Source organism: Maniola hyperantus, chromosome 7, assembly GCF_902806685.2.
Source record: "Maniola hyperantus chromosome 7, iAphHyp1.2, whole genome shotgun sequence".
In the NCBI taxonomy this organism is placed as follows: Eukaryota; Metazoa; Arthropoda; class Insecta; order Lepidoptera; family Nymphalidae; genus Maniola; species Maniola hyperantus.
Genome location: NC_048542.1, coordinates 11726018 through 11753605, shown reverse-complemented (window position 1 = coordinate 11753605; position 27588 = coordinate 11726018). Strand labels below are relative to the sequence as shown.

At 36.3% G+C, this 27588-nt stretch overlaps 1 protein-coding gene across 4 annotated transcripts in view; it reads right to left on the bottom strand.

Annotated features, from left to right (window-relative positions):
- The window catches only part of LOC117983692 (zwei Ig domain protein zig-8-like), a 157705-nt gene that overhangs the window by 60227 nt on the left and 69890 nt on the right, over positions 1 to 27588 (bottom strand). The gene's annotated exons all lie outside the window — the stretch shown is intronic.

Sequence of the window (27588 nt, the reverse complement as noted above, 5' to 3'; positions counted from 1 at the left end):
ATCGGTCACGAAAACCTTAGTTACCGTTACGTTACGTGTACCGTGTATGTTATCCGACAGTCACAGACAGTAGCAAAACTGACATACTTATGATTTATCTACTAGATGATGCCCGCAACTTTATCCGCGGCAGAAACCATGGGCAAACGCCCATGATTTCTGCCGCGTCAGGTGTCGGTTTTCGCGGCAACTGTGGTAACGCAGTAAGCAGGCACGTCTAACGATGCGGCCTGATTGTGCCTGCGTAACGTCATGATGAACAATGTTGATGATATGATAGGTATAAAATATAGTGGTAATATGTTTGAATGAAATACATGTGATAGCATAGTGTAGCGTCCCTATTGTTTAGATGAAGATTTTTTAATACTACGGTACTTTTTAGCCTTTATACTCGTACCAAGCTGTTGTTTTTAGCGTTAAACCAGCTGAGGTCGCAACAAAGGGGAATTTTCTCCCAGAAGACATTAAAACTTGCCGGTTACCAACTTGTGTATTTCTAAAGGAGGTTTTAATGGTTTGAGGAAGTTTCGCAAGTTCTTTGTTCGCGGTGAACTTGCTGATTGGGAAGTTGTGAATACGTAATTAATACATGATAAATAGGCATAGTCCCTCAAGAGAATGGTATGTTAACAAGTTGTCCCATTCGCAACTCGTCCCACGTTCGCAACTCGTCGCATTCGCAGCTCGTCCCATTCGCAGCTCGTCCCATTCACATCTCAACTTTTTCGCAGCTCGTTACATTCGCAACTTGTCCCATTCGCAACTCGTCACACGTTCGCAACTCGTCCCATTCGCAGCTCATCCCATTCACACCTCGACCTTTTCGAAGCTCGTCACATTCGCTACTCGTCCCATTCGCAACTCGTCCTACTTATATGGATAGACTATTTAACACGCCACGGGAGCTTTTTGACATAAAAGTATTGTATGTGGCTTTTAATGTTTTTTTAATGATTTTTTTTTAAATATTATTTCTAGCTGCAATTCGTCTTTGCTTAAAACTCGACGTCCTGTGTCCTACTAATTTTGACGGCTTGGTAGAACACTATTTTTTTGAAATAGCCCTTCTAAAGATACTAATTTAATTCAAAATGCATGTATTGGCTATTTACTAGTAACTACATCAATCGATGGACATATCGAAATGCATCAAAAAGTCCTGAAGACTATGTGCTAATCTTTGAAACGGCTGAATAAAAATAATACCTATGCTGAAATGTCTATAATTAATATCAGAGATTAATTATTGGTCCCACTCCGCTCTACTAATATATTATTATTATTATATAGGAAGCACATACAAAACTCAGTGTCAAAGTGATGCATTTTGTTTTCTTGTATTTCGCGCGCAATTCGCGGGATAGGAATGTAATTTCTGCCCGGCATCCATCTTTCCTGACACGTACTACCTGGGTATTTCTGTAGATGACTGAATAGGAATTTTGTAGGTAAGACCCTGTTAAGAAGCACTATCCCTAGCCATCAGATAAATTAACGTTTATTTATATGTGGAAAAAAATATTGTTCTATCCCAGGCAGTGCGATGTTTTTGATAAAAATGGTATGTGCGCATGTGTGGATTACAAATTCACGGTTTTCGGATTTTTCCCACTAAGTGTGCTATAAGACCTTCCTACCTGCCAAACTTCATGATTCTCAGCCTGTAGGTTTCTTGATAGATACGACAGACAGACAAACATACAAAAAAGTGATCCTACAAAGGTTCCTTATTTCCTTTTGAGGTACGGAACCCTTAAAATGGTCAGCCACGGCTTGCACGCCATATTCGTAAGTTTTTGAAATGATTATTATACATCTTCGCAGCATACATATTGTGTGCAGAAATTAACACGTCTATAGACTATAGACTGTTCGATGCACTTTGTGTGTATGATTCATGCGCGTACACTGGTGTAGGCCTTCCTTTACGCTCGCTTCTTAGGTTAAAAGTCTTTATACAAATTCTTGTTTTATGACTTCTGTATAGTCAGGTCGAATATAATAAGGCAACCACCAAAGGTGTATAAACTGTCATAGTCATATATACCAGTAACTACATGTGATAAATATATTCATGCACAAACCTGTCATTCAAATCTCAGATAACCCCAGTGTTATAAACTTATAATAAATAGCAAATCATTTACACGTTCGCATTTCTTCGGTGTATATGGAACGTATAAATCAAATGGAGTCGAATAGTAGGGGAAACGCTCTAACAAGGATATATAGCCATACATAATTCACACGAACGGAGAATCCTTGAACATCCTTAGTGGCAAATATGGGTGTGTTCACATTAGATAGAGGCACGGGCGAGATAGGGTGTGAATGTGCGTTTTCAGAAAAATAGGTAATGCTTTGGGACCATTGACTTATATATTACTTCGTATGGACAGGGTTATTGAACAAACAAAATGGCACCGACTCATTGGTGCTTATGCACCAATGCAACCTCAGTGACGTCTGGATTTCAAACGGGTCGTTCATTAGTATCTCAGAGGTGGCGCTGATTTATTTGGTTTCTAAACCGTGAAAAATTTTGTTCGCTTGGGCATATCTTGTCATTTATATCGATGTTTGGGACTCGATTAATTAGTCATTTCGAAATATAAATTTTTATACAATGTATATTTTTTATGCAGCGTGTCTGATAAATCATATAAAACTATATAAAACGACAAAATGAGGTATGTAGCAAGCAAATACCTACTTGTGCCATAGATTCTTTTCTTGTGTCTGCTATTTGACAAACGTACAAATGGTCCTTCGAGTTCACAGAAGTTTTTACGAGTTCATTTCCGGGATAAACTGCTGCAGTTGTCACAGAGGAGTTTAAAACTAATTCTTATCTCGCACGGGTTCACCACAGAACAAATAAGTTTTGAGTATTCGAACAAATTAGTTTTTCATTGATTACAAAAATATAATTTGTAACTTAGTTCTAGGAATTTCAGTGGTGTGATTTGTACAAATAATATGTACCTACCGATAGGCCATGAAACTATGAACACATCGTCATATCTTAATGTGGAGTACGTATTATTAAAAATAACTAAATAATTACTTTATCGAGTGATATCAAATAAAAAAATCCCAATAAAATATCTAACATACCAACCAAAAAAACATATATCATAAATTACTTTCTTTATATCTGAAAAATCAGTATTCAAATGCAAATTGTAATCTGCTATTAATTCCGCTGACACAAACATCTTATCACTGTAAATAGAGCTTAAGGGATTTAGGGCAAACAGTGTGTTCATTACGAAGTCGATAGTATAGGTCAGTAGAAATAGGTCGAAAAACAGGATAATCCCTCATTTTGATCGGTGTACAATTACTTAAAGGAAATGTTGCAAAACTTGATACCATTTATTGAGAGACACTAAGAAATCACAAAGCAAAGTACATCTTAAAGCGCACCTACATTTCTTTTTGTATTTCTTCATACAAAGTGCATTATGTAGTATAGAAAAACCAGCCAGTGCGAGTCAGACTCGCACACACAAAATAAGTAATACGGTAAGAATCGCTTTGATTAACAAATCGCAAAACTAACTTTGTTAGTAGAGGTTAATAACTCTTATTTTTTCTGTAAAATATGCATAAACTTTTATTGATCATAATTATTTCAGATTTTTGGATTTGTATTCTTCGGGGCTATGGGACCGGTATTATTTTCGACATTTTGCTCGATAAATCAAACTATTATGCATAAAAATACATAAAAATACATAAAAATACATGAAATTCCATTTTAGAATGTACAGGTAAAACCCCATATGTATACATATATATAGATACTAGATAGGTACTACACTACACTCGGTATAGTTATTTTACTTTGAAATTTGAAACCCCAGATTTCTCTCCCTTTTTTAATTAAACTATTTTTATTTCATAGATGTTGGGTCACTATTAAATACCTACAGCTATTCCAAATTTCATGTCAATAGCTTTAATATATTTTACTGAAATAGGCAATTAACTGTGACAGACAGACAGATGGAGGGAGAAAGTTGCACCATAAGGGTTCCAATTTTACTATTGAGTACGGGACCCTAAAAATAAAAGGATTTATAAACCCAAGCCAACCCAGCTCAAATCATCTGCGTCTAGTAACTTGAGATATCGCGTGTAGGTTCTCTACGACGTGCATGACGTCACTAAGAACGATTTTCACAAATTCCACGCTAGCAAATCCTGGATGGATCGCTAGTATTATAAGTATTAAAACTCTGCTTCTACGTTTTATTACTATCCGTATATCAAGTTCATATCTCGATCCTTTAATAAAAAGCGCTAACCATTCAAATAAAGTCAGATCAAATATGATCCGGGAATATATCGGATAGAATGCAGCGAGCTAGTTCCGTAGAAACTTGATAGCGACGCGGTCTCTATTGTCAGCATTGTTAGACAATAATAGATTTTTATTTGACTTTCGCATGCAGCATTTTATGAGCGAGTTATACGAGATGAGAGCATACACTTTTTTGTAATATCATACAGTTTTATTCAACTTCCCTGTCGCGTCTTGTTTGCAGTTGTATGCACAGCATTTGAAGACAGGGTGGGCATCTTTTTTCATGCAGACTTTATACTCTGCATAAATAATATTGAGCATTGAGATATTTGAACTAAGCTGTGTAGTGCTTTTATGTCTCTATGAGCTGCACATCTGATTAAAAAGCACGATTCATAATTAAATATCTTGCAAAAGATTTTACAGTTACTTACCTTTAAATTGGCACATTGCTTATGAATTTCGTTTCCAAGATAACGCAATAAAACGTAGGCTACGCCCAGGGATGTATGGAAACGTTTCGATCTCCTTTGTGGACCCGCGATCACTCTTTGACCACGCGGGGTTCGTGTAGTCCAGGAAATGAAGCTAAAAAAATGGTAAAACCTCGCAATTTTTTCGTCCAGCACCGATTTGTACAAAAATTTGGGATTAGGCTTATTTCACCCTCTAGTTAATTTTCTATATTGTGCCGTTGTACGCTTTTTGTTTTTTAGGGGTGAGACCTACCCCTTATTTTCAAAACTTATGAAATAACATTAAAACCTAACTATGGGTAAAAATAGTTAAATAATGATTGTTCATGCTTTAGGATACAATTTCATAATCTTCCAACCTACCCTTGTTAAAAACTACCCTTGAAAACATTGATATCCAACCGTGGAACACCTATCGACAACGGGTGGATGCCGAACGACGAGGTAGTGCTGGTCGGATACCAGGACGTGGCTCTATAATGAGCTATGAACTTTACAATGCAAGACGATGGTTTTTTTTAAACAAAAATAGCGAGCAAACGAGCAGGTGGGTCACCTGATATTATATGATTACCGCCGCTCATGAACATTTGCAGTACCAGGAGTACCGCTAATGCGTTGCTGGCCTTTCAGGGATTTGTTGGACCGCCCCTTGAATAATCCCATGTTGTAATCTAATGCGAACACCGCCGAAGGAAGTGTGATTCCAAAGTTTGTATGTGCGTGTAAAAAAGGATCTGGCACAACGGTCAGTCGAAGTGCACCAGGCACACAGGTAGTGATGGTGCAATTGCTTACCGTGCGGTTGTAGAGAAAGGAGGGTGAAATGAGGTGTTTGATGATCCATGGTAAATACACGAGAAAACAGACATTTTTCTCATTGATGGACGTTGGACAGGCTATAAAACCGTAATGAATCGTGTGAGTGACGGGTGCCGATATGCATTATTAATACCATGCAGGCAGTTCAGTTCAATTTATGAAGTGAGGGATTTTAAATTTTTAAAAAATTAGTATTAAATTTTGGATCACGGCGATTGACACAAACATTTGGTTGATTAATTATTTATTTATTAAGAGGCAATATTATTACGGACTAGCTTATGCCCACGACTTCATTTACGACTTTATTTTACCATCTTAAGGGTTGAATTTTCAAAACATCCCATCTTAGCGGAAGTCTATGTCCGCGCTATAATATTATCTATCTGCATGCCAAATTTCAGCCCGATTCTTTCTGTAGTTTAAGCTGTGCGTTGATAGATCAGTCAGTCAGACAGTCAGGTCAGACCTCGACGAATCAAAAATGCTTTTGAATTTATTTAGGTGTCATATTTTTTAAATACCTAGTAAAATTTTAAATTTACCTTTATAAAATGTTAAACTTAGCTTAGAAACATTATGAAGAAATCTAAAAAATTGCTTTGTGTACTAGGACAATTCATATACTATGAACACAAATTCTAGAACCAAATGTATTAAAAAAAATTGATCTTCCATTGTCTCGCAGACTTTGCAGACTTTAAAATACTCCCATTCATTTAGATAGTGAAATAAAAAAAGGTCTATTCGTTGAAATATTCCAGGCTTTCTTTTGAAAGCCGAACATTCACGCGCGAGATAATGGATTTCATAGAACTATCGGATTTAATGTAAAACGACTCGCAGGAAATTGTTTTCCGAAAGGAACTTCCATTTTGTACCCAAACTTAACTAGTAGCAGTGTAGAGTACTTCTGTCTTTACCCTGTCCGTAGAAAGAAGTTAGTATAACGCTGTCTCTGTTACGTAATCCCATACCAATTCTCGACTCTAGTATCATAAGGTCGGATGTGGATTTTTGCTACTTTTCAGGAGAGCCAAAACAAAAATGCTAGGGAAATCGGGTCATAATTTCTTAACTACTAGAGATACAATTTCAGTTGTTTTTGTAATATTTAACACTGAACTGTACCTATCATTAACCATTACTAGAAATACTTTATCATTAATAAATAAAATATAAACTCACAATTTCTTCAAAATAGACGATATGCGACTTTATGCTGGTAATATTCGTAACTGTGCTAAAAAATTGTGTGCATAAGTTGTAAACCGACTTTATGGCTGCAATTTTTACTATTACAAATTTGAAATAAAAGTCGGATCTATTACTTAATATTTCATAATACGTCTTAACTGATTATACATAAGTAATATTCGGACAAAAGATCACAGTAGTTATCTCACAAAAATCATTTAGGAGTTTTGTGAGATGGCAACAATGTACCTATCTGATTTTTCTGAAACTGATTAGTTAGATCTGAAACATAATAATTGCATTCGCCCGATAATCTGACCATTGCATCCGTGTAAACCTTGTGACTTCTGAATGAATGAAAATAACATTTACAAATTCACAAATAAAGCCCATTAATTAAAAACAACGGCCATAAATTGGAAAAAAAAATTACAAAGTAATTAGAAACCTACAGTGGGCCAAACATTTTTTGTGGAATTGCATACATGACGGTTACATCAATATAGAAATCTAAAACATGCCAACATAGCCTGATTTTCCTTATAATGATTAGGTACGTAAAGTAAGAATGGAGGTCAGCAGGTGCCTACTGCAAAAGTTGGTTATATTTTACAGTGGATAGTGGTTTCTCATTATGTCGTATATTGGGCGAAAGCGGGGAAGAATTTTAAGTTTATAATTATGTACCTGTAACATACTAATGAAATACAAAAAAGTCTTCTTTAAAGTAGTTTTTATAAAATAATAACACCCAGCATTATTGCGTTAGTTGTAGCCAGGTAATATATTCCGAAATCTGAAAATCCCCGCCGTTCTTATTTTTTGATATAACAAACGGTCCTGATATATCACCTTTGTAAAGGGATGTGGTCTTTAAAAATATGTTGTAGTGCCAAATCAAACTTATCAAAAAGTTTTGTTTCCTTCGCATGTTCTTGTAAACTGTGACCAATCTCTTAGTTTAGTAATCTGCATTGTTTTCAGCTGTTCCCTTTTTTTCTATTTGTGCATGGATTACATCTTACTCCACGTAGGTACATTTTGAATTTTAGCATAAAGCTTGTGATTTATCATCTTTTAGTGTGGTAATCCTTATAATAATCATAAGTAAGCCATAACGATTATCATGCTCCGATTATGACCGACACAATTATCAGACCACAAAGAAAATTCTTCAACAATTTCAAGAATATTTTGTTTCTTCTCTAGTAGATTAATGAAATAAGACAAGTTACTGTTTTATTCCTTCCGCTGCAGCTGATGTTTTCAGACCACATTAAAGTAGCAACACTGCTGGTAGCATCATGAATCGTTTTTAAGGTGCAGAAACTACGCAGGTATAAGGATTTACTGTTAGTCAAATCCGGCATTGCCACTTTTGTAATAAAAAAAATACTTTCTGCTTTCTTGAAAATTTCATTGCTTCTGTTTCGACTGTTCTTTTTAACAGATACTTATTTAAACTGTTTCTTTCGTGTTTTAGTTAAGTTTTTTTATTTTTTTACTTTCACTTTTATTAGTTGTTTAATTAATAAATTAATTTATTCTACATTTATATTTAAATTAACATAATCTAAAGCTTCCTATAATTAGGTATGTTTCGTTAGAATCACTATCATCACATATTGTAGGTGCCTTATAATTTCTGCTCTCGATTAACATCAAATTCGGTCGATTATAAGACGGGTAAAGAAGAAAAAAATTGATTAGGTACTCTAATTTTTTAAGGCTACCTTAAAAACTAGGGCAATAAATTTTTGAACTGATGATTTGAACTGTGATTCATAAAAAACACCATAAATGCACGGTTTTTTGCTTAGTGGGGTTTTATTATAATATATGTTTAGATTTCCATGGTGTGATTTTCGTGGTCCTAAAAGATTTTCTAGTCTACATTTTCAAAATGTCTTCAGCTTTATTCTGGCTCTTTACTTTTTTCCCGCAGTTTAGTCCAAAATTTTGGTGAAATAGGATGGATCTCTTACCTATTAATCACATCAACTTTAATGTAGTCACAAACAAAAAGCTTTATTTCAACTTACTTCCATGAATTTTATTGTAAAATTATTTATATTACAAGGCAAAAAGTCTTAAATGATTCACAGTCCAAATATTAATACAAAAAATTCGAAGCATAACATCTGTTGTGATTTTACCTAACAAAATTATTACATATTTTAGAAGCAGAAGTGCGTAACTGCAGTACCAGATAGTATTACAAATAAACTTATTTCGTAGCATAATGGTCGAACTCAAAATACATCTATAATTTTTCTCCATTGCTTTGGTGCATACATACGCAAGTCAAAAAATATAATTATGGTTCTCCAAATTTTTAGAATGTGTTCAGATACGACATTATGCATGTATTTATCTTTGCAACGAAAAGAGATAGAAATACTGGTGTCAGCTTGGCAGAAAGAGCCCGAAATGCTCATTACCTTTATGTAAAAAAGTGAGTTTGGTCGGAAGTACACATCCGACCTTATGATACTAGAGTCGATTATAGACACAAAATCTCAGTGGGAGTTAACCATTTGAAGTCACCAACCAATCACAAATGTTTTCAAAAAAGATTCGAAATTCAATTCGAAAATGTTTTCAGAAAACATAGTTTTGTTTGTGACTCTCAAAAACTACTGGAACGATTTCAAAAATTCTTTCACCATTAGAAAGCTACGTTATTCCCAAGTAACACAGGCTATATTATATTTTTTTAATTAGAGATCATACGAAAATTGTAATAAGCTACCCGTGCGAAGCCGGCGCTGGTCGCTTGTTATTTATAATTGAAAGAAATTGCCAGTTAAATATAATAAATATGTATTATTCAAAAAAGTAAGAAATTAATAATTTTTTTTTAATTCACATCCAGTCAAAGTCAGACCAAAGCTTTGTTCAGTGAAATAACAATTTAAGACTAATAAAAATTCCCAGGAAAATGGAACCCGTTTCATAGAAATGTCGCTCGTTTTAAGTCCTTTGTAAGGTTAGAGTCACAGACTAGACATTCTGGTTTATTTTGTCTCTTTTTAGTATTTTACTAGGCTTTCATTCTTATAGCGTAAGTAAGTACCTCAACAATTCCCGTGGTGACGATATTTTATTATCATACAGTTTATTCCTTTCTACATTAGGTACCTACTATAAAGTTCGAAGAGGCTCATGATTTAGTATGTAAGTTAGCTTAAGTTTTGATAGCAACTTATTACTATTAAGAACATCAAGTGAGATATTTACACTTGGAGAACGTTATTCGGTACAGTACCCGGCTGAAAGTAATGTACATCGGCCTTTAGAATGATATATCGGCTTTGTAGAGCGTTGTCTCTGTCACTCATACCTATATGACGTTTTGTCGGTCTCAACGACAGGACCAGCGCTCTACAAATCTGCTACCTCCTTCTAAAGGTCGATGTACATTAGTTTCGGCCGTAGAGTAGGTAATGAAGTGATAAGATTTATACAATTGAAAATCAATTTATCAACAAAGTATAATATATGCTAGGAAGATTTAAAAACATCCAGTCTTGACATAATAAGTAAGTATTTATGTTTTTGGTATGGTATTTATTGTATAAATCCAACCCTTGTTTGCACGTTAAAGGGACCCTTGCGTGACATTTCGTCACAATCAAATAAAAGCTTCTGGGATACAAACCCCTGTGGACCCATTTTTACACGTCGCATTTCGGTCTTTTTCAACATTTTATGAAATGACGGTGAGAGCTGGAAAGAGCACGAAAGGATACACTAAATGTGTGCGTAACGGCGATTACGCACTGCACTTCCGTCACTTGGGTACCTAATTGAGTTCTAGCCGTCATCCGTGAGAATACCAGCGATTATCTACGACATATGTCATAAGCTTCCATTACAGAACAAAAACGAACGTATTTTCACGGACTCGGATCGGATGAGTGCGTAACCACCGTAAGAGTTTACGATTTTTTTTATTTATTCAGATACAGGTTAGCCCTTGACTGCAATCTCACTTGGTTGTAAGTGACGATGCAGTCTAAGATGGTAGCGGCCTAACCTGGAAGGGGTATGGCAGTTTTTAATAAGCCCATGCCCCTTTGGTTTCTACACAGCATCGTACCGAAACGCTAAATCGCTTGGCGGTACGGCTTTGCCGGTAGGGTGGTAACTGGCCACGGCCGAAGCCTCCCACCAGACCAGACCAGAAATTTAGAAATTATAAAATTCCACACCCCTGCCAGGAATCGAACCCGGGACCTCCCACTAATAAGACCACAGCGCTTACCACTGCGCCAGGGAGGTCGTCAAAGGTAAATAACACTGTGTTTAGGTAGTTTTGAAAAACTCAACTCTACACATCTCCATGCGTTGGTTCTAAAGTTACAATATAATGCGTTGTATGAAAGAGTTGTATTTAATTGTGATATACGCGTAGGGGGCGGCTACTAGTGTCTCATGTCAATGCCGTCGCATTATGCAGTGTTCGATACCTATATCTACTGCTCCTTATGTTATAAACCCTGGCGCAGTGGTAAGCGCTGTGGTCTTATTAGTGGGAGGTCCCGGGTTCGATTCCTGGCAGGGGTGTGGAATTTTATAATTTCTAAATTTCTGGTCTGGTCTGGTGGGAGGCTTCGGCCGTGGCCAGTTACCACCCTACCGGCAAAGCCGTACCGCCAAGCGATTTAGCGTTTCGGTACGATGCTGTGTAGAAACCAAAGGGGCATGGGCTTATTAAAAACTGCCATACCCCTTCCAGGTTAGGCCGCTACCATCTTAGACTGCATCATCACTTACCACCAGGTGAGAATGCAGTCAAGGGCCAACTTGTATCTGAATAATAAAAAAAAAAAATGACATACCTACTAATGAAATTGTTATTGATAACAAAACATGGAAAATGTATGCCACGCCTGGCTCATCATGTGACGCCACCTTTATGCCAGATCTATTTTTACTGAAACAGAGCAGAGCGGACACTTACGTTTTCGACCAATCAGGTTATTGAGAGAAGTTAAAATTGTCACGTCAACTAATAATAATCTGGTTGGGCTATTAAACATCTCTCCGCTCCATTCCACTACAGTAGAAATGCATCCTTAAGCCACACAAGTAGATATCCCTGAGTATACCTACAGAAAACCGCTTGTATGGAGCTTCCTCTTTGGTCTACTCTGTGCTTCAGCTTTAAGACTAATCTAAATATATAAAAAGAAAAGGTGACTTACTGACTGACTGACTGACTGATCGCGCTGAAATTTGGCATGCAGATAGCTATTAGGTATGACGTAGACATCCGCTCAGAAAGGGTTTTTAAAAATTTAACCCCTAAGGGGGTGAAATAGGGGTTTGAAATTTGTGTAGTCCACGCGGACGAAGTCGCGAGCATAAGCTAGTATAATAGTAAAATAGGAAGCCCTCTACGTTCCTCCTGTTTCTTTAAGAGTATTGCAAAAGGCGTATAAATATCATAAAAATTATAGGCCCAAATGTTACCCTAGTCGAGTCAAAGAATAAAAAGAAAAAGTCTAGTTGAAAAATGGTCGAGTATTTGCGAAAAAGTCTATAGAGCTTATAGTGAAAGCCGCTTGTGTCGAAATAAAATATTTTCTCACTGCAGCGGCTTCTACGAGTATAAAGCAATACTTATTCGACACTGACATCTTGAAACAAGCTTGACATCTCCAATCTTCCGATCTTTACCGATGTGGGGAAAATAGATTCACACGTATATCCATGCTTTTTGGCTAAACTAGGACCGAATTTTGAGGGTTTGCAAGCCTTGAGTTTCATCAAATTATTTAATCAGGAGTCTAAATATATAAAAGGAGGAGTGATACATCAACGCTATATATAAATAATATGTTTAGATTTAATTATTATTAAATATATCTATTTAGACTCCTGATTTAATAATTTGATGAAACTGAATTCTTAAAGGAAAAGATAACTGACTGACTAACTGATGAATCAACACACAGCTCAAACTTATACACAGATCGGGCTGGGCATGCAGAAATCGGTTCAGATGTTCTCGAGATTTGCGATCAGCAATACATTCACCGATTCAAGAGATAAATGAGTATATTTTGACTAGGTATATATAACCGTTTCATAGAAAATTCCAATTTCAAGTTATGGTATGGACTAGCGTTGAGAAAAACGATGGACACCCTACGCTACACTGCACACTTCGGAAACCTTAAAGAAAAGTATTTCAATTGGATTCTATACACAATTCTTTCAAGGCATTGTCAATACTACACCTACCTGATACACTACACTATACAATAGGTACCTACTATATCTGACCTACCTTATTTAAAAATGATGTGTCGGTTTTTATTCTGGCCTCTGAAGTCACGTCTAAAAAAGTTTTACTTCAAAAATAACTTGTCTAACACTCCGCTGAAAAACATGTGCAAAATAATCCTTCGTGACCGCTAGATTAAGTTATCTCCCAGAAATAAGGTTTAAAGAATGCAGTAAAATTTCAAAAACTCGACACGGTACCTATAATAGCGTGCATTCTAGCGGCTTAGTGGATTAGGTTAGGTATTCTTTTAAATTAGGTACTTTATCTTCAAAATGTAAGCTTTTATAGCCCCAACGTGTCCTTCGTGCCCGACATATTGTCTTTATGCTACTATAGGAATAGTACGCGACAGGACGAGATGGCAATCGGGGAGGGAACGACCTGCACACCCGCACATCCCCCGCGCTAGCCTGGTACGGGCGAGCGTGGGTTACGTGCGGATAGGTTGGGCGTCCCCCCGGCTCATATCCCGATTGTCATCTCGACCTGTCGCGGACTCTAGGTATAGTGCATCGACGACACAGAGCAAATATGGCGAGTGCGTTCTTAAAATGTATGCATATGATGGGTCTTTTATTTTTAACTTATATGCCACAGATTCCTCCTCCATCAATGACTTGTACGCTGGTCTACTGATTTGTTTTGGTTTATTTGCGACGTTGCAATCAGAGTTGCTTCTTTTAGCTGTATATATGCTTTTGTGTCTATCATTATACTAATCTACGTTCTTCGAACCATACACAATCCGGGCATGGACTCGTTGTGAAATAAATTTTCCATTATTTAACAGACAGACATTATGTATTTAAAACTAGATGATGCCCGCGACTTCGTCCGCGTGGATTTAGGTTTTTAAAAATCCTGTGGGAACTCTTCATTTTTCCGGGATAAAAGTAGCCTATGTCCTTCCCCTAGATGCAAGCTATATTTGTACAAAATTTCGTCAAAATCGGTTGAACGGTTGAGCCGTGAAAAGTTGTCAGACAGACAGACACACTTTCGCATTTATAATATTAGTATGGATAACATTAAGTCAATAGGATTCACGGAACAACCGGCAGAATGGAAGGATACTAAGTAAACTAACTAACTAACTTTCAGTCATACATACACGCAGCACATCCAGTGAAAAGCGTTTCATGGCCATTGTTTGTTTCATTTTTACGAGGCATTGCTCCATCCCTAACGTCCATTAAAATGTTTTGCCTACTTAGTACTTACGACTGGTAGATTTTCTGAAATAGATACTGAACTGAATGGATTCATTCGCATCAATGCTTTTAAGACATCGTCTCAATTTAAATAGACAGTGAAAAATTACCAAGCATAATATTATGATTGATGGACCGTTTAAAAAACGATTCGGATGCTTAATTTCTATTGGTGGCTGTCGAGTGATGGATCGTGTTTGGAGAAAAGTACTGACTTTGTTGCAACGTCGGAAACAGCACTGGATAAAACAGTCTTCGAGTACTAAGAGTAGAAAAATATCCGTTAAAATCAGTTTTTAAACACAGAAAAACTTCTAAAAGCCTGGATAATTTGTATTGATAGTGTTGGAACTGGCTGTAAACTAAATTGTTTATATTTAAATATGTTCTTATTCTTATTTTTTCTAAGAGTTTTTTGTTTTTACATTCGATGACATATTCTCTTACTTCAAATATATATCTCAAACAGGACGTCCAAGTTTTTCCTTTTACTGATATTTTTCCCTATAAAATCAAAATATCCCAATACGTTATCAGCACGGAAGGCTCTAGGTGGAAAAATAAAAGTGGAAAAGTGGTATTAATTGTCCATTGTTGCTTTATTTGTTGCGAACAAGAAAAATCAATTGTTACCAAATGTCAAAAATAGAGAAGGATATCCCACTTGGAAAATGATTAAACTATTGGCTACATGAGAACCTGTGGTTTTCTATTGATGGGTATCCAGAAGGAGATACGACCGCTGCATCAATGAAGGTGATTCTGTTCGTCATGCTTCGCCCTGTGGTGGACTGTACAGTGTACATAGTTGATTGTACTGTTAATATTCCACCTAAGATGAATAGTGAAGATTTTGGGTACGAGGTGCACTCTGACCGTCTGAGCTAGTATCAGCTCTGGCATAATATGGTTAGGACACTTATGTCGCATAGGCATGAATCAATTGAACTTGAAGAATCATCAGGTAGTTTAGGTCTTAGTTTTTTTCTCATGTTAGTTTATTTTTTCTTGTTCCTGTGTGTAATATTAATTATTATATTTTATGTTAAGTTTTTTTTTTTGTAAGACAATTTAGTTTAAAGGGGGATGTTGGAACTGGCTGTAAACTAAATTGTTTATATTTAAATATGTTCTTATTCTTATTTTTTCTAAGAGTTTTTTGTTTTTACATCCGATGACATTCACTGACTTCAAATATATATCTCAAACAGGACGTCCAAGTTTTTCTTTTTACTGATATTTTTCCTATAAATTCTAAATATCCCAACACGTTATCAGCACGAGTAGAAATACGACCGCTGCATCAAGGACGTCCAAGTTTTTCTTTTTACTGATATTTTTCCTATAAATTCTAAATATCCCAACACGTTATCAGCACGAAGGGCTCTAGGTGGAAAAATAAAAGTGGAAAAGTGGTGTTAATTGTCCATTTATATTATATTTGTTGCGAACAAGAAAAATCAATTTTTACCAAATGTCAAAAATAGAGAAGGATATCCCACTTGGAAAATGATTAAACTATTGGCTACATGAGAACCTGTGGTTTTCTATTGATGGGTATCCAGAAGGAGATACGACCGCTGCATCAATGAAGGTGATTCTGTTCGTCATGCTTCGCCCTGTGGTGGACTGTACAGTGTACATAGTTGATTGTACTGTTAATATTCCACCTAAGATGAATAGTGAAGATTTTGCGTACGAGGTGCACTCTGACCGTCTGAGCTAGTATCAGCTCTGGCATAATATGGTTAGGACACTTATGTCGCATAGGCATGAATCAATTGAACTTGAAGAATCATCAGGTAGTTTAGGTCTTAGTTTTTTCTCATGTTAGTTTATTTTTTCTTGTTCCTGTGTGTAATATTAATTATTATATTTTATGTTAAGTTTTTTTTTTGTAAGACAATTTAGTTTAAAGGGGGATGTTGGAACTGGCTGTAAACTAAATTGTTTATATTTAAATATGTTCTTATTCTTATTTTTTCTAAGAGTTTTTTGTTTTTACATTCGATGACATATTCTCTTACTTCAAATATATATCTCAAACAGGACGTCCAAGTTTTTCCTTTTACTGATATTTTTCCCTATAAAATCAAAATATCCCAATAGATAGTAAGGATGGTGAGCTATTGATAACAACAGATTAAAATTTTAGCATAAATTCCAACTAACATCAACCTCCAAACGCATGAAGCCAGGTTTAAAAATGTTTTTCACCTATTGAGTTAACTATTATTAGGTATCAGATGTAATCACTTCCCATAATAATTATTATGAACGCGAAAGTTGTTAGTTTATCGTTAAACTAACGATACTTAGCGATTACTCTACACCAATGACAATTCTATAGCGATTATTCTACATCAACGATTCTATCTATAAAGTCTATATTATTATTATAGAATTTGATGGTGTGTTAATAACTAATACTCGTACCAAATACCTACGTTTCAAATTGGAACAATTCATAGCTTAGCATTGCCAAAAGACTTTGTTGATTATGACTTGCTTATGACTTTGGGACCGCCAAATACAACTTTTACCATAACTCAAATCTGTCCTTTTCGTTAGAACATTAATTTTTTTTTAAATATGCAACATTTTGACTTATTTCCAGCGCACTTAATTTTAAAAGTAATCTCCAGACCACTGACCAAACGTGGGGGACAGGCCCGCCGCCCGTGGTCGCATCCATAATTAATAAGCTCGCACCCATATTACGTGTAAAATTGAGAGCGAGTAAAAACCGCAGAATAACTTGCGTAGCCCATGTAGCTTAGCTGGCGTCCAACTTCAAAGCATCTCTTTTTTCTTTCTCTTATACTTTTTAGGGTACCGTACCACAAAAAGAAAAAGAAATCCCTATAGGATCACATCGTTGTCTATCTGTTATGTGACATGTCTGTCAAGACCGGTAAGGGAAGGTAACTTCCCGTTGACCTAGTATCACGAAATTTGGCTGGTAGCAATGTCTTATAGCACAAGTAAAAGGAAAAATAAAAGCCTGACTTGGTGTTTACGTAACTAAAAACCGGCCAAGTGCGAGTCAGGCTCGCGCAACGAGGGTTCCGTAATTCAGTCGTATTTTGTCGACATTTTGCACGATAATTAAAAAACTACGATGCGTAAAAATAAATAAAAAACAGTTTTAGAATGCACAGGTGAAGCCCTTTCATATGATACCCCACTTGATATAGTTATCTTACTTTGTTAATTGAAAATACTAATTATTATTTTATGACCACAAATTAATTTTTTTTGTGTGATGTAACCACAAATTCACGGTTTTCAGATTTTTCCCCTAATGCCAGCTATAAGACCCACTTTCCTGCCTAATTTCATGATTTTAAAGAAAGTCTTTCTAAAAAGTGAAAAGAAAATTAAGAGAGCCAGCGTATGCCAGCTTCGTTATTTTATAAAAGCTATAAGTTTCTCTGCGTATTGCCCCAACACTGAAAGGAACGTTTGTTTGGATGTTTGGTTGGATCATGGTGGCTTTGGATATAACAGGTAATAAAGGTTTCAGGTAATAATTCTTTCACCGGTAGAAAGCTACATTATTCCTGAGTAACATACTCGTAGGCTATATTTTATTTTCAAAAAAATTAGAGATACGAAAATAAATGTAATACTAATAAGCTACCTGTGCGAAGCCGGGGCGGGTCAACGTTTAATACATTTAGGTATATTAAGTACAAGCTTAATACACCTAAATGTATTAAACGTTGAATGCCTCGTAACATTTTCCTGAAATAATGGAATCGATTCACCCGAACCCAATTGCGAATTCATGCATAACTTCCGCACCTGCAGTACGCTTCGTCACACCCAAAAAGGGTATTTCTAGTATGTATAATTTAATGCTTATACACGTACGTACGTTTTTTCTCAGGGGACTCTCCGTAACGTACTCCATACAAACGTAGTTTTATTCTCATCACTACCCCTTTTATCACTACCCCCATTATTACTACCCCTATCACTACTTGTTTGTTGGTATATTGGTTAGTTGGTTTGTTGGTTTGTCCTTCAATCACGTCGCAACGGAGCCATGAATCGATGTGATTTTTTGCATAGGTATAGTCAAAAATTATATAGTGGTCTAATTTTTTTATATTTTCTTAATATAAAAAATATAAAAAATCAATCAGGAATCACGTACGTCTGATACTTTGTGTCGTGGCAAACCCATGCCAGTCGCCCTTAAAGTTAAAAGTTTAAGGGTTTCAGGCAGGGGGCTCCCACTGTACTTTAAAAAAACGTAAAAAAAATGTTCAAAATTGAAATCAATGCTGTAGCCGCCTATAATTGGAAGAACTTGGCACCTGGGATTTGAATAATGTAATATTTTTTAATCTAATTCGGTTGGTGGTTCAATAAAATAAAATAAATAAACAAAATCGAAATCATAATTTTCTTATTTCACGCAAGACTCTACCAGCATCGGTTTGGAAAGCAGATTCTACTGAATAAAAGCCGGCAAGGAACTCAGTAGTTCACTTCAGTGTAGGAAATATATAGAATTAACTAGCTTATTCCAGCGACTTAGTCCGCTTGGACTTTTAAAATCCTTAAATATTTTAAATCCCTATTTTATGAAATTCCAAAAAATTTGGAATTCCAAAAAACCTTTCCAACCAAATTTCAGCTCGATCCGTCCAGTAGTTTGAGCTGTGCGTTGATAAATCAGTCAGTCAGTTAGTCAGTCAGTCAGTCACCTTTTTCTTTTACATAATATATAGATTTACTTGTAGGTACAATATGTTACGAACGTTCTAACATCTAAGTCACTCTTGCCTTAAATGTAGTTTGTTAAAGTGCTCTGGGAATGGCAGTTCTACGATGAAAATGCAAATGCAGCGCGACTATACACTTACGGAGTACAGACCATAGTCTAATAGAGACTTACTCTCGCTGTTGGCTGGTGGCGTCGCTCCGTATCGGATAACTCGCAAGTTAAAAGAATTACAGCCAGCAATGCAATAATCCAGTTCTCAGATAAGAAACTTCTTTAAAAATAGTGCGGTATAAAACAAAATAAATTTTTACTGATGATTTCGTTCGCGCTGAATAAGCACATATGTCTCTCAAAAACCAAGAAATATGTATATAATATTTTAAAAAATATATTGACATTGGGGCCGATTCTCTTGTACACAATCTCTAAACTAAACTAAAATGGCACGTCTAAATCTATTGCTATCCCTTTTATAATGTTGCTTGCGGAAAAGGATGGCACTAGATTTAGACCTGTTAGTTTAGTTTAGTTTAGAGATTGTGTACAAGAGAATCGGCCCCATTGTCATCCAATTTTACTGTTTCCACAATTTTAGCAAAAATGTATTTTTTTCATAATTCCACTTTAGTATGTAAGTATGTATATTGTATGTGTATTGAAGCTCTCTGCATTGCAACAAAAATTATCAATCGTGCAAAGAATTTCTCGTTTTATTAGCGGTAGATTCCGGTTCTCCTCAGAAAATCTTGCTGAACAATATTATTTCTTTTGTCAACAATTCCATCGGTATTTTTTACTTCAAAGAGTACAAATGATTGAACTGATAAAGTTCAACTTTTAAACTGTCTCAGGGAACTTTGAGTTGTTATTCTGATTATACCCACCATTACCCCCAACTTGCAAGTACCTACCTAAAACGTTTGAAGTGGTTTTGGCGAACACAAGATATAAATTATAATATTCCTCTCCGAATGAGCAAAACTTATAATTTTTTTTTTCCAGCTTCCTATTTTTGTGATTTCTATTTTTGTCGACTCAACAATTTAACCCAAATCTATACCAGTGATTCACCGGTGACTAAAAATACGTACTTTACTTAAATATTGAATACCTTATTGCTTACATAGTTAGATAATAATACTTAATCTGACTTTTTACCATTTTATTTGATGGTAATTTTAATATGTTTAAACTAGAAACTCATTAAACTGGAAAAAAATATTAAAAATAATAATTTCTTACGAAAAAGACATCCCATTTTTTTCCGAAACGTTTATTATAGCTGCGGCCACACCTGCGCGTCCTGAACGCGGGATGCTTAGCGCGATGCCGAAGCGTCCACGACGTAAATCTAAATTATACGTGCACACTTGTGACTGTTGTAGTCGCTTAGGTATGCATGGTGCCACTAAATATCATGGGAGGCGACCGCCAAGCGCTACGAAGCGCTACGAAGCCACTACAAAGCGGGAACGTCAGGTCAGGTTCCCGCTTCGTAGTCGCTTTAGTCGCGCAGGTTTGGATGGTGTTTTAGTGCGGAAAGCTGTCCAAAAAAGAAAGAAAGAATACATCCCATTTTCAACCTGCTTAATTCACCCAGAAAATGATCCCGTCTAATTTTTAAGACCTGACCAAGCTACCTTCTAAGTAAGATAACTGATAAGTAGTACAAACATGTCGAATAAAGAAGCCTAGGCCTGATCACCCAAATAAAAGGCTGTAGAGATTCCACTAGCCTAATAAGGCAAAATGTAGGAAGAAATAAGTGACCACATTATTCAAGTCTCACTTTAAGTATATCGATACTTATTATTAATTGAGTTAAGATCGTAATGATATGAGACGTTGCGTTTTCTATAACGTAGCATGAACGTAGCAATCGTAGCTTGGAGACCAGTACGCTTAGTATAGATTCTGTCTTGTCACCAACGTCGATAGTATTTTGAGAGTCTATACACTTTAGCGTTAAAGTAAAATGACCCTTAACTGCCTTGTTTTAATGCTTAAGTTTGTACATATATTTACAGCTAGCGCTCCAAGCGGAAAAGTTGCGAAATTAAAATCAATGGTACTGAATTTTTGACTTTATATCAAGAAGCTGTAGGTTCATTTTACTTTGACGTTTAACTCTCGAATATTATCAAAATTGGTGAGAAGTAAAAACTCATACTTCAGATTCAGATTCAGATTTATTTATTTGCTTTCATGTACATTTACATTAATTGATGGTGGGTGCTGAAAGCTAAAAGCTAAATACATGAGACCCTGTCAGGGTATTGAAAATACAATTTTAGGTACAATAGAATGGTAAATATTAAAGATACAATAAGAATAGGATTAAAATTATTAAAATTATCATTACTAGATATTAAATATTATTCATTTGCATGCTTATATATTATTATATTATGAGAATTTTGACTAGAATTAGGGCACTATAGCATTTTTACGTCAGTCACGCTTCGTTTTGCCCTCCGTCCGTAGCGTTCGCGCATTTGGTTATTTTGTTAGCAAATAGAACAATATTGTTTGAATTTCGATAACAATATTTTGGCATTTTCACGAATAGTTAAAAATTCATGTATAAAATATTCCGCGCGGGAAATAAATCGTACATGAACCCCGAAACCTATTTGGATAGTGTCCAAATGCGAATAAATAAGGCTCAGTTCACCGTTAACAATAACTATACGTATTGTTAAGACGTTATGGTTTAAGATTGTGTGGCAGATTTAACGCTGACAAGTAACACTACCTATTTTGCTTACTTTAGAACACAACATAATTATTAAAGAAGCTCCTGTAAATAATCTAAATATATAAAAGGAAAAGGTGACTGACTGACTGACTGACTGACTAATCTATCAACGCACAGCTCAAACTACTACGGATCGGGCTGAAATTTGGCATGCAGATAGCTATTATGACGTAGGCATCCGCTAAGAAAGGATTTTTGAAAATACAACCCTTAAGGGGGCGAAATAGGGGTTTGAAATTTGTATAGTCCACGCGGACGAAGTCGCAAGCATAAGCTAGTAAAAACATATTATGATTTGATGTCATCTCTAATGGTATGATTCCGAACCACGCTGCACGCAGCACTGCTGCGCGCAGCGTACAGTGCTGTCGCGGCACTTATACTGGTCCCCATACAATCTCTATAAGCTTATATGAGATTACATTCCGAGCTAGGCAGCAATCTTATAAGCTTATATGAGATCACATTCCGAGCTAGGCAGCAATGTTCCGCTACATTGCTGCCGCGACATGCATGGACTGCTGCGTTCAGTGTGGTTCGGAATCATACCTTAACATTTTTTTTAAAATGTTGTCACCGTGTTTGTTTTTATTGCAGCGCAATCTATGCTTGTCTTTAGTTCTGGCGACAATAATAATTATGCTTTCTTTACCAGCATAACTAGTTTTTTGACGATCTCCCTGGCGCAGTGGTAAGCGCTGTGGTCTTATTAGTCAGAGGTCCCGGGGTCGATTCCTGGCAGGGATTTGGAAGTTTACAATTTCTAAATTTCTGGTCTGGTCTGGTGGGAGGCTTCGGCTGTGGCTAGTTGGAAAAGCCGTTACGCCAAGCGATTTAGCGTTCCGGTACGATGCCGTGTAGAAACCAAAGGGGCATGGGTTCACTGAAAACTGCCACACCCCTTCCAGGTTAGCCCGCTTCCTTCTTAAACTGCATCGTCACTTACCACCACGTGAGATTGCAGTCAAGGGTCAGTCAGTCTTGAATCTCAATAATAATAAAAAAAGTATCTTTGCTCTTTTATAGTTGAACACCAATAAAATAACAATCGAAAGTCGCCTACGCAAAACTACTCCAGAACTTTCCAAACACGTTCTCCCCGAAACCTATACTTAATTCTTTATTGTGATGGTCCTCACGAACAAAAATAACGATTCTGTTTTCCGCTTCTAATGAGATAGAGTTGTATAAGGCAAATCTCTCAAGTTGCTCGAATAAATTTCCTTATATAAAGCGAAAATTTCATGAAGTCAAGCGCCCTCGAGATAAACGGTAGGGAGAAAACACATTAAATGGAGTTTATTTATAAACATGCCTATTACTTCTAAGGCCCAAGCAAGATTAGGGTATAACAATGAAACTAGAATTGTATTAGACTCACTTTATGATACAACTTTGGAATAATAATATTGCAAAAACGACTTTTCGCTGATAAATGATTTTAATAAAGTTTTCGTAACAGATTTTTGCCCACGGCGGCCAATACAATATCTGCGACAACTAGCCAAATTACCTACAGGATATAATGTTTATAGTCCGCGACAGGTCAAGATGGCAATTGGGGTATGAGGCGGGGGGACGCCTCGCACACCCACACATAGTCCGCACCGGGTTAGCGCGGGGGCTGTGCGGGTGTGCGGAATGTTCCCTCCCCGATTCCCGGAGCAGTCCCATCTCGACCTGTCGCGTATTATATACTATACGTTACAAGTTTGTGCGCAAGCTTAGGTGCGCTCTATACTGCCTATCTCTTAACGTATTATGGTTAAATTACCTTTAATATTACAATACTTGACAATCCAATCCACCAACCTGTGGGTGTCCATAGCTGGGCATAGACATTTTTAAGAGCGCACCATCAAACACGACCTTTCTCATTCACCTGCTTCCCGCCATCTTCTTCAGGTCATCAGTCGGCCGTCCTACACTGCGCTTACCGGTACGCATTCCTCCAGAAAACGTACTGCCTTATCAATTAAGTTAATACTACAATTATTATTAGATACCTTTGAAATTGTATTAGTGTTGTAGCTTCATTAAAATTGTATCCACCGCCAAAGGAGTTCAAGGTAAGTAAATAGCACCAAGGATCAAATCAGTGGTTTGTTTGAAGCAAAACTTCATCTCCGAAGGCTTCTCAGATTCCAAAGTTGTTAATTGGGCAAACAGACTTATCACTTGTAGGGTTTTAAAGGTAAACAAAGAGGAACAAGGTTAGGGAGTAATTGTTGTCAAATTGTTTAATTAACCAAACTAATGGCTCGATTAACTTATAATTTGATATCTTTATGTATCGAAATTTAATAGAATTGAAACGTGGTTTGTTATAAAAAAAACCGGCCAAGTGAGTGAGACTCGCGCACTGGGGGTTCCGTACTCGAGGATTTTTTTGGACATTTTGCACTACAAATTAAAAACTATTATGCATAAAAATAAATAAAAGCTATTTTGGAATGTACGGGTAAAGCCTATCTTTCTCTCTTTGTTTCTGAAGTTGACTTAATTATATTGTTTAAAAAAATATTATTATGTCTTCTTGTTTGTCATTTATATCGATGGGCACAAAATATTATTTTGTATGTTACTGAGAGATGTCAAAAACGCAATCTCTCGCTGCCTCTATAATCTTCTCTTTCTATCTTCTATATATAAAAATTAATCGCTAAATGTATTACTGATCGCAAATCTCGAGAACAGCTGAACCTTTTGCCAGCTGAAAATTATTTAATTATAATATTCCTTGAAGTACGAGGATGGTTCTTACGGAGAGAAAAATTTAAAAAATTGGAATCGACTGTTAGGCGGTACGAAGTTCGCCGGGGCAGCTAGTAATATATAGGTATAAACTCTAACAATAAAAAGTACCACGTCATAATCTCACACGCAAGTCCACTCACTTTATTGCCAAATAATAATCAAATATTGCTTAGGGTATTCAACCTTGAACTTGATAAATGATCCCTGATCATAAATTGCTCATGGCAGTATGAACTTTGACCCCTATTATTATAATAAGAGAGGTCAATGCACGTGTTATAATATACACTTGAATCAATCAAAGAGAAAAGAAAATAATTTCTCCCACAATAAACGCGCAAATCATCCCGATTTGATAGAAACACTTTAGGCGTATCGTATTTCTAAGCATAAGTTCTAGTACTTATTTCCATTTATCTTCCAAAATAAGCATTAAACTTGTAAGTACCTACTTTTATATTATTTTCTGTGCTTGTACATACTAAGAGTGGATTCAATAATAATCCAATGGATCGAACCTGCTATGATAATGATATTTTGACGACCTCCCTGGCGCAGTTGTAAACGCTGTTGTCTTATTAGTGGGAAGTCTCGGGTTCGATTACCGGCAGGAATTTGGTTTAATTGTTTTGGAATTTTATAATTTCTAAATTTCTGGTCTGGTCTGGTGGGAGGCTTCGGCTGTGGCTAGTTACCACCCAGGCATGAAATATTTCTGCTACAGGGTAGATACTAAGTACTAAGAAATAAAAGAGTACGACCATCGTCATTACTGTTTTGATCGTCATTTTAAATTTAAATATATAAAAAAGAAGTCCTAACTCACTGACTGTCTCTTATCTACTTACTAAATCTGGATTATTTAAAATCCCCACGGGAAAGGGAGTGAAGGGATTTATATTTTCGGCGACTAAAGCCGCGGGCGATCGCTAATGAATGTTATAGTACCTAAATAAATACCTAGTACAAATTATTATTTCATAGTACATTCATCATCATGATCAACCCGTCGCCGGCTCACAATAGAGCACGGCTCTCCTCTCACAGTGAGAAGGGTTTTGACCATAGTCTACCACGCTGGCCATGTGCGGATTGGTAGATTTCACACACCTTTGAGAACATTATGGAGAAATTATAGTACTCTCAGGCATGCAGGAAGGAATGCAAGGATGCAAGGAATCGTGAGGGAACCTCACGATGTTTCCTTCACCGTTAAACAAGTGATATTTAATTACTTAACACGCACATAACTCCGAAAAGTTAGAGGTGCGTGCCCAGGGATCGAACACCCGACCTCCGATTGGAAGGCGGGCGTTCTAACCAATAGGCTATCATAGCTTCATAGTGCATTACTTAGAAGGAAACCTACACATTATTTACATTTACAAGCGAAATGCTAGAACACTGCTGCTGGCATTCGATTTGCATATGCGTTCAGTTTATGCATGTGGTGTAGCAAGCTTTCATTAATGTGGGTACAGCTAACAATAACAATAGCTAGCTTGTTCTGTAGCTAATGACGTTAGATGTTTGTCTTGTACGAGCTACTAACGAGACTAACATCATCCTAGTTGAACCTTTTAAGATAAATATACATACATACAAAATTGCAAACTTAATAAAAAGAAAGTAATCTTGGATGTAAAAATTTTTTATTAGCTTTTCCCGCGACTGGATTTAGGTTTTCCAAAATCCGATCCGGCGAAGGCAGGCGGATGAGCAAATACCTACCTACTATTAGCGTTCCGGTGGGATGCCGTGTAGAAACTAAAGGGCTTAATAGTAACTGCCATACTTCTTCCAAGTTAGACTGCTTCCATCTTTGACTGCATCATCACTTACCACCAAGTGAGATTGCAGTAAAGGACTAACTTGTATTTAATTAAAAAATATAAGTCTACCATGCTAGTCAAGTGCTGATTAGCAGGTTTGAGAACATTATGGAGAACTGTCAGGCATGCTGGGCAGGTTTCGTCGTGATGTTTTCCTTCACCGTTAAAGCAATGCACGAAGCTCCGAAAAGTTTGAGGTGCGTGTCTGGGGATCGAGCAAGCAATTTTACTCAATAAAATATACTGCAATGTATTTACTAGGTCCTAGTTAGATAGTACAGCATCTTAGTGGCTTTAGGTTTTCGAAAATCCCGTGGGAACTACTTATTTATACCTATTACCTATTAAACTGTAATATTTGTACCAAATTTTGTCAACATCGGTTAAGCGAATGGACCGTGAAAAGGTAACAGTCAGTGCCGATTTTTTATTACAAAAAATAGCTAGATTCCTAAGGTAAGACTACCTTGGGAATCTAGCTATTTATTGTAATAAAAGTGTACCCATATAAAACTATATCTGTGCCTTTCGTCAAGGTTAGGCCGTGAAAAGATCAGCTAGATAAAAGCTAGATACCTATATTTTCGCTTCAAAAACTAGTTATGACGCTGACGCTGAGAGGGTCTTTCAAATCAATACAAATTCACAACACGTAGTAGGTTAGGTACCTAGTAGGTATAAGATGAATAACATACTAAAGAATTTGGATCTTTTATGTTATAAGCCTACGAGCCGTGATTGCTTCAAAACCTGTATCTTTGTCATATTTTCTAAAGATAAAAAAGGCTAATTTATACTCTACCACAGATTATACATAAGAAAACAAAAGAAAAAGAAAATTAAAAATATGAAACCTTTAAGCTTTTATTTATAAAAATTGAATAGACACACAATGGTTCCACTGTGGAAACATAAAGATGAATGTGCCGCCCACGGCCGCCCACGCAACTTGAAACCGAACTGACCTCATAAAAGACCCGCATTTTATACAAATAAATCTAGCTCACCATAATGTTCGCAGAAATGTGAAAGTCCCGCAGTGCGCATAGTGTATTAAAGTCATTTTATCGATGGCCCTAAGGCACTTGTTCCACCACCGACGATTAGCGAGAAACGAGTTGACGTATAATATATTATTAGACAGTTAGAGAGACAGACACGATTTATAAAATAGATTTAAATAC